The sequence below is a fragment of the Gekko japonicus genome, unplaced genomic scaffold, assembly GCF_001447785.1.
Source record: "Gekko japonicus isolate JY-2015 unplaced genomic scaffold, Gekko_japonicus_V1.1 scaffold2609, whole genome shotgun sequence".
Classification (NCBI taxonomy): Eukaryota; Metazoa; Chordata; class Lepidosauria; order Squamata; family Gekkonidae; genus Gekko; species Gekko japonicus.
The window spans coordinates 47,449-59,179 of record NW_015160300.1 but is presented as its reverse complement, the minus strand read 5'-3'; positions in this window follow the sequence as shown (position 1 = coordinate 59,179).

Here is an 11,731-nt window from a genome sequence, read left to right as displayed (position 1 = left end):
CCGCCGCCGCCACCGCCACTATTCTACCACCGAGGTGGCAAGTCATCGACTGCCCTATAAGAACGGGGGCAAGCGGGCCCTGGCAGAAGTTTGAGACAGTGTAGTGGGAGACCACGCTACTGAGACAGCTGGCCACCAAACCGGGGGGGGGGGTTGTCCCCATCTTGGTGTCAGGCTCCCCACAGCATCAAGGAAGTACACTCTTGTAGAAAGGTTTTACTTTAATTGAAGCTATAGGTGCATATACAGGATCACTGTTAGGAATGAGGGGAAAGCAACGAGCATGACAGGTTATAGTACATTCAAACAGCTGAGGCCCAATTGCGGGACTTCCCATGCACACCATCGGGCCTGGGAGCAAACGCTTCTGGTTGGCATAACATATCTCCTTCCCACGGCTCTCCGTGAGATCACCCAAGCAACTATCTAGCAGCGAACCACCTGTGGCCTTGAGAGATATACACGTTTCAGCAGCTAAGCAATTAAGCGCATCAACAGGTCTACATATGAACCCGAAAGCAAGTTTGGAGAAGAGGAGATTGAGGGGGAACATGATTGCTCTCTTTAAATATTTGAAAGGCTGGCATTTGGAGGAGGGCAAGGAGCTGTTCCAGTTGGCAGCAGAGGATAGGACCCGTAGCAATGGGTTTTAATTACATGCAGAAAGGTATTGGCTGGATATTAGGCTGGATATTAGAGTGGTTCAAAGGTGGAATCAGCTGCCTAGAGAGGTGGTGAGCTCCCCTTCACTGACCGCTTTCAAGAAGAGGCTGGACGAATATTTGTCAGAGATGCTTTAGGCTGGCCCTGTATTGGGCAGGGGGTTGGACTACATGGTCTGTATGGCCCCTTCCAACTCTATGATTCTATGTATGCAAAGCCCTTCATGGCCTTGGGCACTCTTATTTGCGGGACCGCCTCTTCGCTCATGTCAGCAGGGGCTTCTGTAGGTGCCAACCTGCAAATGGGCAAAATCAACAACTGCCTGGGCATATGATTTCTCCTTTGTGGCTCCCGCCTCATGGAATGGCCTGCCTGAGGAGGTTAGGAAGGCCCCCCACTCTCCAGGCCATCCACAAGGTATGCAAAACCATGATCCAAGAGGGCTTTTCTGTGCAGACAGTAGGGTTGCCCTGTACAAAATGGTTCACAGACTTACTTGGATAAATGACTGGGACAAGGACAGTGGTCTATACTGCTTTGTGTAGCCTACAGCAAGTGGTATCCTACTGCTTAATGGGTCACATTAATACTTGTGCTGTGCTTCAGTTCTTGCTAGCTGGCTCTGGACTTCTAAAATCCTAATGCACTGGCTATTGAATGGCCCATTTTGTTGACTGTGTGGACTCGCTATTTGTAATCTGCTTTGAGCCCCTGTGAGAAAGGCGGACTATACATAATAAAGAATAAATAAAATAACAATCATCGTTAGGTGTGGCTTCCGCAATCCGTTGGAGCCTTGCCTTGTTTGCTGGTGCAGCATGCTGCACACTTGCCCTGCAGCCCTATAGAGTTACATCCTTCCAAACCCGCTGACTTCAAGTACTGGGTTTTAAGAAATATAGGATTAGGACCGCACTGCATTTAAGACGGCACTGCTAACTATGGCCTATTTGTTTCCACATGCTTGCCCATTGCTACTCTTTTACCTGGCAGCCTCATTTGCTTCTCAACAGCCCTGTAGCCAGGATTTTGTGGTTTGTGGGGCAATTTATTTTTCTGGTGGGGCTGAAGTCCCTTCCCGCCCCAGGCTCCACCCCCAAACCGCTTGTTTGCCACCCTGAGCCGTACGGGTAGGGCGGGATATAAATCCCAGAATAAATAAATAAATAAATAAACATCCAGGAATTTCCTAACCTGGAGTTGGCAACCATACAATATGCCATGGGTCCACTGTGTTCAATGGGGCTTACTCCCCACATGCATAATTTGGATTGTCACTCAGACAGCACTCCGCTGCTTCAGATTCAGCAATGAAGCATCCCAGGTGACCTTGAGCCAGTCATCTTCTGGCAGCCCAGCCAACCCCACAGGGCTGTTGTAAGGCTAAAGCAGAGGAGGGTGAGAACCAAGAGAAATGTGACTGATAGGGAAGCAGCCACCCGAGGCACTGAACAAACTGCTGCCCACTTATTCCATGTCCTGGGTAGGCGGTGGGGGTAAGACTGTGGTCCCCGGTGCAGTTGTTTGGGGAGTCTTCAATGGCAAACTAAACTGAAACGTGCTTTTCCCAAAAAGGTGCAATTTTGCTCCCCCCATCTGCATTTAGGAGAGGGAGGAGGGGTTACAGCATGGGAAGAGAAACTGTCTGTGTTACAACTAGCGATTCTCCTGGAATGCTCTTTATATAGTCAGATTTGATGGTTTGTTAACACAACTGATGATGATGACTGACCACTCTCAGTGTTAAGAAAAGCAATTTTTATATAGTTAAGCTAATACTTTTATAAGCAGTATATGACCTCCAACTCTTGGGTTTTTAGTGGGTTTTCTTTCCTTTCTCCTATAGTTTGTAGATCCCCTCCCCAATTTCGTTGTAGTTTTTAGAAAATGCAAATAAAAAAAATCCCCTACGGGGCCATAAAAAAAGGAGAGGGAGGAGGGAAAGGATTGCATGGCCTGACTCCTCCTGTCCCTTAAACACCAACAAAGCCAGGTGTTGCTTCCCCTACCCATCCCCAAAAGCCACATCCATTCACATGCAATTTCCTTTCCAGAAAGCCCCCACCCCCGGACTTCTTCCCTCACAGAGGCACTCTTCTCCTCACAGACAGGTCCCCACCAGGCATGGGCAGCACTAGTTGCCTTTGCTTCTGAGCAACCTGTGGGTGGGGGGACTGGGCCACAAAGCTTTGTACATGGACGGGGGAAACCAGTGGTGGTGCAACCAAACTCCCTTTTGGCTGGGAAGAGAGAACGGCTGGGAGGGGGGCTGAAAGAAAGAAGAGGAAGAAAAACAGAAAAACACTTGCAAAGGGCAGGGAAGCAGCGGGAGAAGGGTGGTATGTACGTGGACCACCACCAGGGGTCCGCGGCTACAGTCGGGAGCTTGGCTCCACTAAACAATAGGAACCTAGGATCCTAGTTCCCCCAGTTCCCCCAATAGCAACTTTGGCGGGAAATTCAAACCCTCCAACGGGACTGTGGGTGTGCTGGGTGGGTGTGTATATAGTTGGCCTTGCAGGACCGTTTTGCAGTTCCAGTGTGAAGTACAATAAACGTGTGCAAACGCATGTCATTGTCCAAGTCCTCCATGTGGCGAACCCAGTACTTTACAGAGGGGCGGCCTCGGCTCCACTTACTTCTGGGAAACCCCACCGTAGCTACAGGCCTGCTTCTCAAACACCCAAGCCCCACAGCTTTAACTTTCACAGCTACTGCCTTCTGTTCCATCCCCCATTCAGAGGTTTTTTAAAAAAATGCTTGATGAAATTATGCACGATTGCCCGGTTGCTTAGCTTCTTTATGAACTTGTCCGCAGGCAGAGTGTTAAATCAGAGAGATTCTCTGATTTGATCCTGGAGCTCTTCACGGGTAAGTAAAGGTAAAGGTTTCCCTTGCTCGAAAGCCAGTCGAATCCGACTCTAGGGATGCGGTGCTCATCTCCGTTTCCAAGCCGCAGAGCCAGCGCTGTCCAAAGATATTTCTGTGGTCATGTGGCCGGCATGACTGGACGCTGAGGCGCATGGAACGCTGTGAGAGCCAGTTTGATGTAGTGATTAAGTGTGTGGACTCTAATCTGGGAGAACCGGGTTTGATTCCCCACTCCTCCACTTGCACCAGGTCAGTCACAAGCTCTGGCACAGCTGTCCTTGAAAAAGAGAGCTCTCTCAGCCCCACCCACCTCACAGGGTGTCTGTTGTGGGGAGGGGAAGGGGAAGGAGTTTGTAAGCTGCTCTTAGACTCCAAGTGAAGGGCAGGGTATAATTCCAATCTCTTCTTCTTCTTTCTTCTTCCCTTCCCACTGAAGCGGTACCTATTTATCTACTTGCAATTTCTTGCTTTTGAACTGCTAGGTTGGCAGGAGCTGGGGCCAGAGACGGGAGTTCACTCTGTCATGTGGCACTCGGGTCTCGAACTGCCAAACTACTGACCTTCCGGTCTGCAGCTCAATGTCTTAACCACTTGAGCCACCGCAGCCCCTCTTCACTGGTGCCACTCTCTTAAAAACCCTTTTCCAGAGAGGGAGAGAGATTCACAGATCTGCCCGTGGCCCTTTCTGCCAGACCCTTGATTGTTGTTTCTCATGCAACACTCATCACTCATTGCCAGTCCCCTGAGGTTGCCCATGAAGTAAAATGAAATAAAACCAACTGAGCTTGCTTTTGTGTCTTTCACAGCAATCAGGAGGTGAAATTTTCCCATCCTGGAGAGAAACATCACTAATTCCTGCCCCTGCTTTTAGGGGCACAGTGCTCAGCTGAAAGGTTGGCAAGTCTACCCAATCATGTGTTGGCATCCCACCGAACTACCCTATTAATGCAAATGATACATGCTTACCTGGTGCAGCTGGTGCTGGATGGGTGTTTATTGCCCCCCCCAACGATTTGTTTCTAGTTTTTGTTGCTAGGACCCAGCTTCAGTGAGGGAGTTAAGGCAGTGTGTATGTGTGTGTGGGGGGGGAACAGAGCAAGCAGCCCAGGCCTGGATTATTCCTGCTCTACTAGACAGCTACCCCCTCCTCCTGGCCCCTAATGAGCTAAATTCCAGCAAACACTTTCTAAAAGGCGATGGGTGACTTGAGAGGACAGAAGCTCATTAGTAAGGAAGGGGGGAAAAGGACAAGCCAAGCATAACCAGGACAAATGCAGCCACAAAAAATATGGGCTGAGATCAGAGACTGAGGAGCAAGCAAACAAGATGAAAAATACCTACCATTCTGTAGTCTCAGGATGGAATGAATGGTCTCCTTTCAGAGCTCAGTGGAAGAGGAGAAACCTCACACAGAGGCATGTAAGAACTCAAGAGCTCTGCTGGATCAGATCAATGTGATCCACCCAACCATCCAGCATCCTGTTTCCCACAGAGCCAATCAGATATCCCAGAAGGATCACGAACAGGGTGGGGAGGCCAAGTATCTCCTTGTTGTACCCCCTTCCCCAAAAATTGGCATGCAGAGTCCTCCAAATGCAAATGGTTGGGTTAGCTATCATGGTTAATAGCATGAATGTGTCTAATCCCTTCTTAAAGCCATTGACACTAATGGTTGCATCTACATCCTAAAGCATCAAGTTTCACAAATTAATAGTATGTGATGTTAAGTCCTTCTGAAAAGCCACAAATTCTTGAGAATCCCTAGGATGGGCTAACCCCTTCAGCAGAAGAGCTTATCAAGAGCTCACACCTCCAAACATCGGAATCTGTGGCAAGAAATAGGGAGGGACTCCAAAACAGGTTGCATTGTCAGACCCCTCCAGGCCCTGAGAAGGCTTCTGTGATTTAGCTGCGCAGAAGGGGGAATTACACCTACTATGGTTTCTCCTGTCAGTGACAGAAAACACTTCAACAGATGAAACCAGCAAATTTGTGATCTGCAGTTGAAGGAGAGGGAAGAATACCTGACCCTGTGCCAAGGGTGGCCGGTCACGAACTATCCTGAGAGCAGGTTGCAAAAGACCTTCTTGTACAGAAAGGAAGGGGGGGATGGACCAATTGCTGCCCTGGAATTGCCAGTTCACTTCCCTCATGGAATTTTTACCTGGACACTTCTGAACTGTTCTGACAGTCTGTGCTGTTTTATACAAGTGTTACACTTTCTTAAAGCTTGACATTACTAGTGAAATGGGAAAAGGTGCCAGCTATCATATAAGGGGGATGGGGCAGCTGTGTTTTGGAGACTTTGGTGTCTGTGTGCACAGCATGGAGGACAACTGGAGCATTTGGAAGCAATGAGGTGACTGCAGGAAGGGATGAGTTACGCAACAGACGTTCAGATCAGCGATAAAGTGAAATTATAAAGTTGGGAGTGGGAGATGACCCTGCATGCTTCTTCACGTTTTGTAAGGATAATTCTCCTCATCTTCAAATGGAACCATACATGAAGGGAGCAACCCTCACCAGGTCTACTCCTAAGTAAGTTCCATGTCATTCAGTGGAGCTTATTCTTAGGAAAGTGCCTTTAGGACTGCAACAGTACTGGGATTTGCCCACTGGTCCCCTTATGTCACCTCCCACCCACCCCAATAACTCTTGGCATTTAAATTGTAATAATGGCTTATGGGACCCTACTAAGGCCCCGTTCACATGGAGCATTTGCCCCACTGAAGGCACGGGACTCCCGTGGATTTTCCGGGCACGATCACACTGCAACATCTGGAAAGCGCAGTGCTCCTGCAGCGAACCCGTGGCTTCCCGCCGAAGATGCGGCTTATAAAACTAGTACTTACGAGATACTGGTTTCCGAAAACCGTGGGTCAAGGGCGGGCGTCTGATCGCGTTTCCGGTGGAATCACATGGCATCTGGCACCCGCCAATGTTCATCGCAAACAAGGGGGGTTTTTTCCTCCCAAGTCTCTGCAGGATGCGCAAAAGTGCCCAACAGCGCATGCGCACAAAGAGCGATTGCTAGTGTGATCGCGCGGCGCGGCTTCTTTGCCGCGCTGCAGGATACTCGTGTGATCAGCATCTCCCCCCTGATCACGGGACCTCGACCGGCCACGCTCCCCCCCCGGTGCATTTTCCAGCCCGGTGATCAGCATCTCCCCCCTGACCACGGGAGCTCGACCGGCCACGCTCCCCCCCGGTGCATTTTTCGGCCCATGTGACCGCCGCCCAAGTGCCACATGCTGGAATGGTACAATACGAAAACAAGATTTAAAGAGATACACACCCTAGCAGCAATCCCAACTGCCTTTCAGAACCAATTCCTTTCGCTTCTTTCCCTTATTCCTGAGATTTGCTGCTAGCAATTAATTTGAAAGTCTTTCAAATGTGGTGGCAATTTGTTGGGTTTCTTATAGCCTGAACGTATGCTAATTCACTCAGAAGTTCCTTTGTAGAAGGAAGCAGCATGTTAAGTCTAGATGCATGCAAACCACCGTATTCTCCATCCTTCCCAATTAGAGGGATGTCCCTCCCTTCTAGAGGCACAAACTGAAATTAACCTATAATGCCCCTGTATAAATCGATGGTACGTCCTCATTTGGCGTACTGTGTGCAGTTCTGGTCACCACACCACCTTATAGCATTGGAAAAAGTGCAGAAAAGGGCAACTAGAATGATAAAAGGGTTGGAACACTTTCCCAATGAAGAAAGGTTAAAGCACTTGGGGCTCTTTAGCTCAGAGAAACAACAGCTGAGGGGTGACATGATCGAGGTTTATAAGATTATGCATGGGATAGAGCAGGTCGAGAAATAAGTACTTTTCTCCCTTTCTCACAATGCAAGAACTCATGGGCACTCCATGAAATTGCTGAGCGGTCGGGTTAGAACAGATAAAAGGAAGTCCTTCTTCACCCAAAGAGTGATTAACACATGGAATTCATTGCCACAGGAGGCTACAAGCATGGACGGCTTCAAGAGGGAACTGGATAAACATATGGAGCAGAGGTCCATCAGTGGCTATTAGCCACAAGGGATAGATAGGAACTCTCGGTCTGGGGCAAGGGATGCACTGTATTCTTGGTGCTTAGGGGGGGGGGCAACAGTGGGAGGGCTTCTAGTGTCCTGGCCCCACTGCTGGACCTCCTGATGGCACCTGGTATTTTTGGCCACTGTGTGACCCAGAGTGTTGGGCTGGATGGGCCATTGGCCTAATCCAACATTGGCTTCTCTTATGTTCTTATGTTAACCTCCATTTAAAAGCCCAGACAGGAAGCAGGACATTTTGCTAGACCACCAGACTCCCTTGCACAATTCTGTATTTTTGCAAATGCACCTCCAAGTAGATAACACTTAACATCTACTAAAGTGAGCCAGACAAGCTGCAAGCAGAGTTAAGCAATTAGCAACTCCCATAATCGATGGAAAAGTCTTATTCCTTAGCTGCCAGTTATTGGACAATACAAGGCTAGCACTCCCCATTTGTAGGATATTTAGCCTCCTCCTCACGTATTCCTGCTTCCTGGAGTACTAGGTGGGGCCACGGCGGCTCAGAGGTTAAGACGCTGAGCTGCAGACCGGAAGGACTGTAGTTCGGCAGTCTGAGACCCGAGTGCTGCATGACGGGGTGAGTGCCTGTCTCTGGCCCCAGCTCCTGCCAACCTAGCAGTTTGAAAGCTTCAGTGGGAAGGTAACAGCGTTCCGTGTGCCTCGGCATCTAGTCATGCCGGCCACATGACCATGGAAATGACTTCGGACAGCGCTGGCTCTTCGGCTTGGAAACGGAGATGAGCACTGCTCCCTAGAGTCGGATGCGACTGGCTTTCGAGCAAGGGAAACCTTTAGAGTACTAGGTAATTCATTGTTTCTGGGTCACCCTGCCACAAGGAGGTGGAGGAATGTCAGGACTGGCTCTTTATTTGGGGGGAAGACATGCTTTGAACAAGAAGTAGATGGGCACCAGGGAATCCACTGGCCATGGTGCCCACAGGTACCATTCTGGGGGTCACTTACACTAAGCAAGACAAATCAGGTAAGAGGGTGTTTTCAGGGATCTGCTTCTTCTGGTGGTATAGGCAGTTTGGTCACACAAAATAATACAGCAGACCTATGCCTCAATTACATATGTACATAGAGAACAAGATGACTATTTTCAACTACCTTGCTAAATTGAACCAGAAGTCCATTTAATCCCAACATCAGACACCCCTGAACAGCTCACTAATAGGGTATGAAAGTGACAGCCCCCTCTCTCATTTGCTTCCAGTGTCTGGTACTTGTAAGCAGGGGTCATTTCCTGCAGGAGCGCACAGGAGCGGAACTCCGGCAGTAAAGAGCCCAGGGGGCGGGCACATGCAACAAGGCCACACCCCCTGCTCCCAGCAGCCCTCAGTCACAGCAAGAAGCAGCCAGGTAAGTTGCAGAACCCCCCCCACCCACCCAAAACAGTCCAGTGGCACCTTTAAGACCAAGTTTTATTCAGGCACAAGCTCTCCCTCCTCTGCGAGGACAGATCTGCATGTCCCCCCCCAACCAATAGCTAGGAATCCAAAACAGTCCAGTGGAGCCTGAGCAGTGGGTGTTGCCTTCTGACACACTTCTGGTGATGTCAGGGGGTGTGGCATATGCAAATAAGTTATGCTAATGAGTTATGCTAATGAGCTCCTGTGCCTCTTTTTCTATGAAATGACCCCTGCTTATAAGGTACATTTCATTTTTATGGCTAAAAATCACTGATAGAAATATCCTCCAGGAATTTATCTCATCTTTTAAAAAAGTCATCTAAGGTAGTAGACATGTGGTGACAATAAATTTCACAACTCAGTGATGTGCTGTCTGAAATACTTCCTTTTGTCCACCCTGAATCTACCATCTTATCACTTTCCTTGACCTGAGTTCCATTATTTCCAGAGAAATAATTTTCTATTGCTTTCTTACACCATGCACCTGTTTGTAAATTCATAAGCATGTCCTCACCTTATTATTCTTTTTTCTTCACTAAGGAAAAAGCCCCAAACACTTTAGCTCTTGTTCACAAGCAAGATGTTCCAAGCCTTTATTTGGGTTGCCCTTTTCTATAGTTCCTCCCCCACAATACTATGATACTCTTTTTGAGATGGGGGTGACCAGAATAGTGTGCTGTATTCCAAATTCAGCTGCACCATTAATTTATATAAAGGCATGAGCACAGTGGTGGTTTTATTTTTTTAATGTCTTTCCTAATAATTTCTAATACATAATTTGTCATTTTAAGTGGCCCCATAAATTAAGTATATTTTAAGGTTTTTACCCCCAGTTATGACGATCCCAAGATCTTCCTGGGGCAATGAAAGCCAATTTAGACCTGAGCAATGGATAACCAGATATGTACAAAACTTCTAAAAGACAACTGACCAACATTGTGTGTGTGTGTGTGTGTGTGCATGTTAGATTCATCCATGCAAATACTTTCTCATTTTTGTGAAGACCTATAGTTTTAAGCAATCAGAACGAAGCATACTCCCACTTTTCAATGAAGCTGGACCAATCAAAGAAACGGTCTTACCTGTTTACATTTCTTATTACTCATTGTCTGAGTTAAGTGCTGTCAAGTTGCTTTCAACTTATGGCGACCCTGTGAATTAACGTCCTCCAGAACATCCGGTCATTAGCAGCCTTCCTCAGGTCTTGTAAACGGAAGGCTGCAGATTCCCTTGATTGAGTCCATCCATCTCCTGTTGGGTCTTCCTCTTTTCCAGCTGCCTTCAACTTTCCCAAGCATTGGCCCCGGTCACATGGCAAAGGTGCCACGGGAGAGGCATGGATGGTGGGCGGATTATCCGGGCGCGATCACACCCCAACATCTGGGGAGTGGAGCGCACCCGTGGCTTACCGCCGACAATGTGCATTAAAAAACTAGTACCTCCAAGGTACTAGAAAACATTTCCCATGGGCTGCCTCCAGACCCCCGTGGTGTGATTGCGCCGGCGCACGGCATTCCCCTCCGGTCCCTCGTTTACCCGCCAGCGCCGAGGGAAGGACCGGTGGTGTGCCGCCGGCGCATCTGATTGCATAATCGCGGATCAAACTGCGCCGGGGCAATTAGCCATCTCCCCCCCCCCACGATATCCGGCCCGTGTGACCAGGGCCATTATTGTCTTTTCCGGTGATTACTCATTACCAACAACTATATAAGCAACACAAAATAACAGAGACTGTTCTTGTGGGTTTGATTTTTTTTTTCTTTAAAGATTATTTTACAGTTTGAATCACAGGAGAAGGCACTTTGATTTGTGATTTCTCACTCTCTTCCATTGTTAAAAGATCAGCTTGTGGTCAAAAGATGCCTACAGGAGAGCATGAACAGATGGGGTGGGGAACAGCTCCTTCTCCAAACACAACAGGTTGGGGAGACCAGGCAGTAGAAGCAAATTGTCCAGCAACAGGAGAAACATTTTGTGTGTGAGAGAGAATGAAGTGGCACCTTACTCAGCCAGCCCAGAAAACACAAGGAGTGTCTACAGTGAGTCTCAGCTACACGGACATGTTTTGTAGAAAACTTGTGGCTCTTTGTAGCTTTTAGTTGGCACTGAGAGGAGATATGATTATCCTTTCCCAAATAAAGTGCTGCATTTTCCAATACTGTGTTAAGACAGGGAATTTCAACTTGCTATTCCTGGTTGCTAGCATTGATTCACTACCCCTGACCCCAAAAGAAGGAATTTAAAATGTCAATTAGATGGAGAAAAGAAAGGAGGGAAAATTCACTCCAAGGAAAGCCGTTCTTAGGGGGACATGCTTGCTACCACTCAGTGGCCCCGGTCACACGGCAAAGTTGTCGCGGGAGAGGCACGGACGGTGGGCTGATTATCCGGGCGCGATCACACCCCAACATCTGGGAAGTGGAGTGCACCCATGGCTTACCGCCGACAATGCGAGTTAAAAAACTAGTACCTCCAAGGTACTAGTAAACGTTTGCCACGGGCTGCCTCCAGACCCCCACACCCGTGGTGTGATCGCGCCAGCGTGCAGCATTCCCCTCCGGTCCCTCGTTTACCCGTCGGCGCCGAGGGAAGGACCGGTGGTGTGCCGCTGGCGAGTCTGATTGCGTAATCGCGGATCAAACTGCACCGGGGCAATTAGCCACGCCTCCCCCCCACGATATCCGGCCCATGTGACCGGGGCCAGTCTTTACCTTCTGGGGTAGACAGCT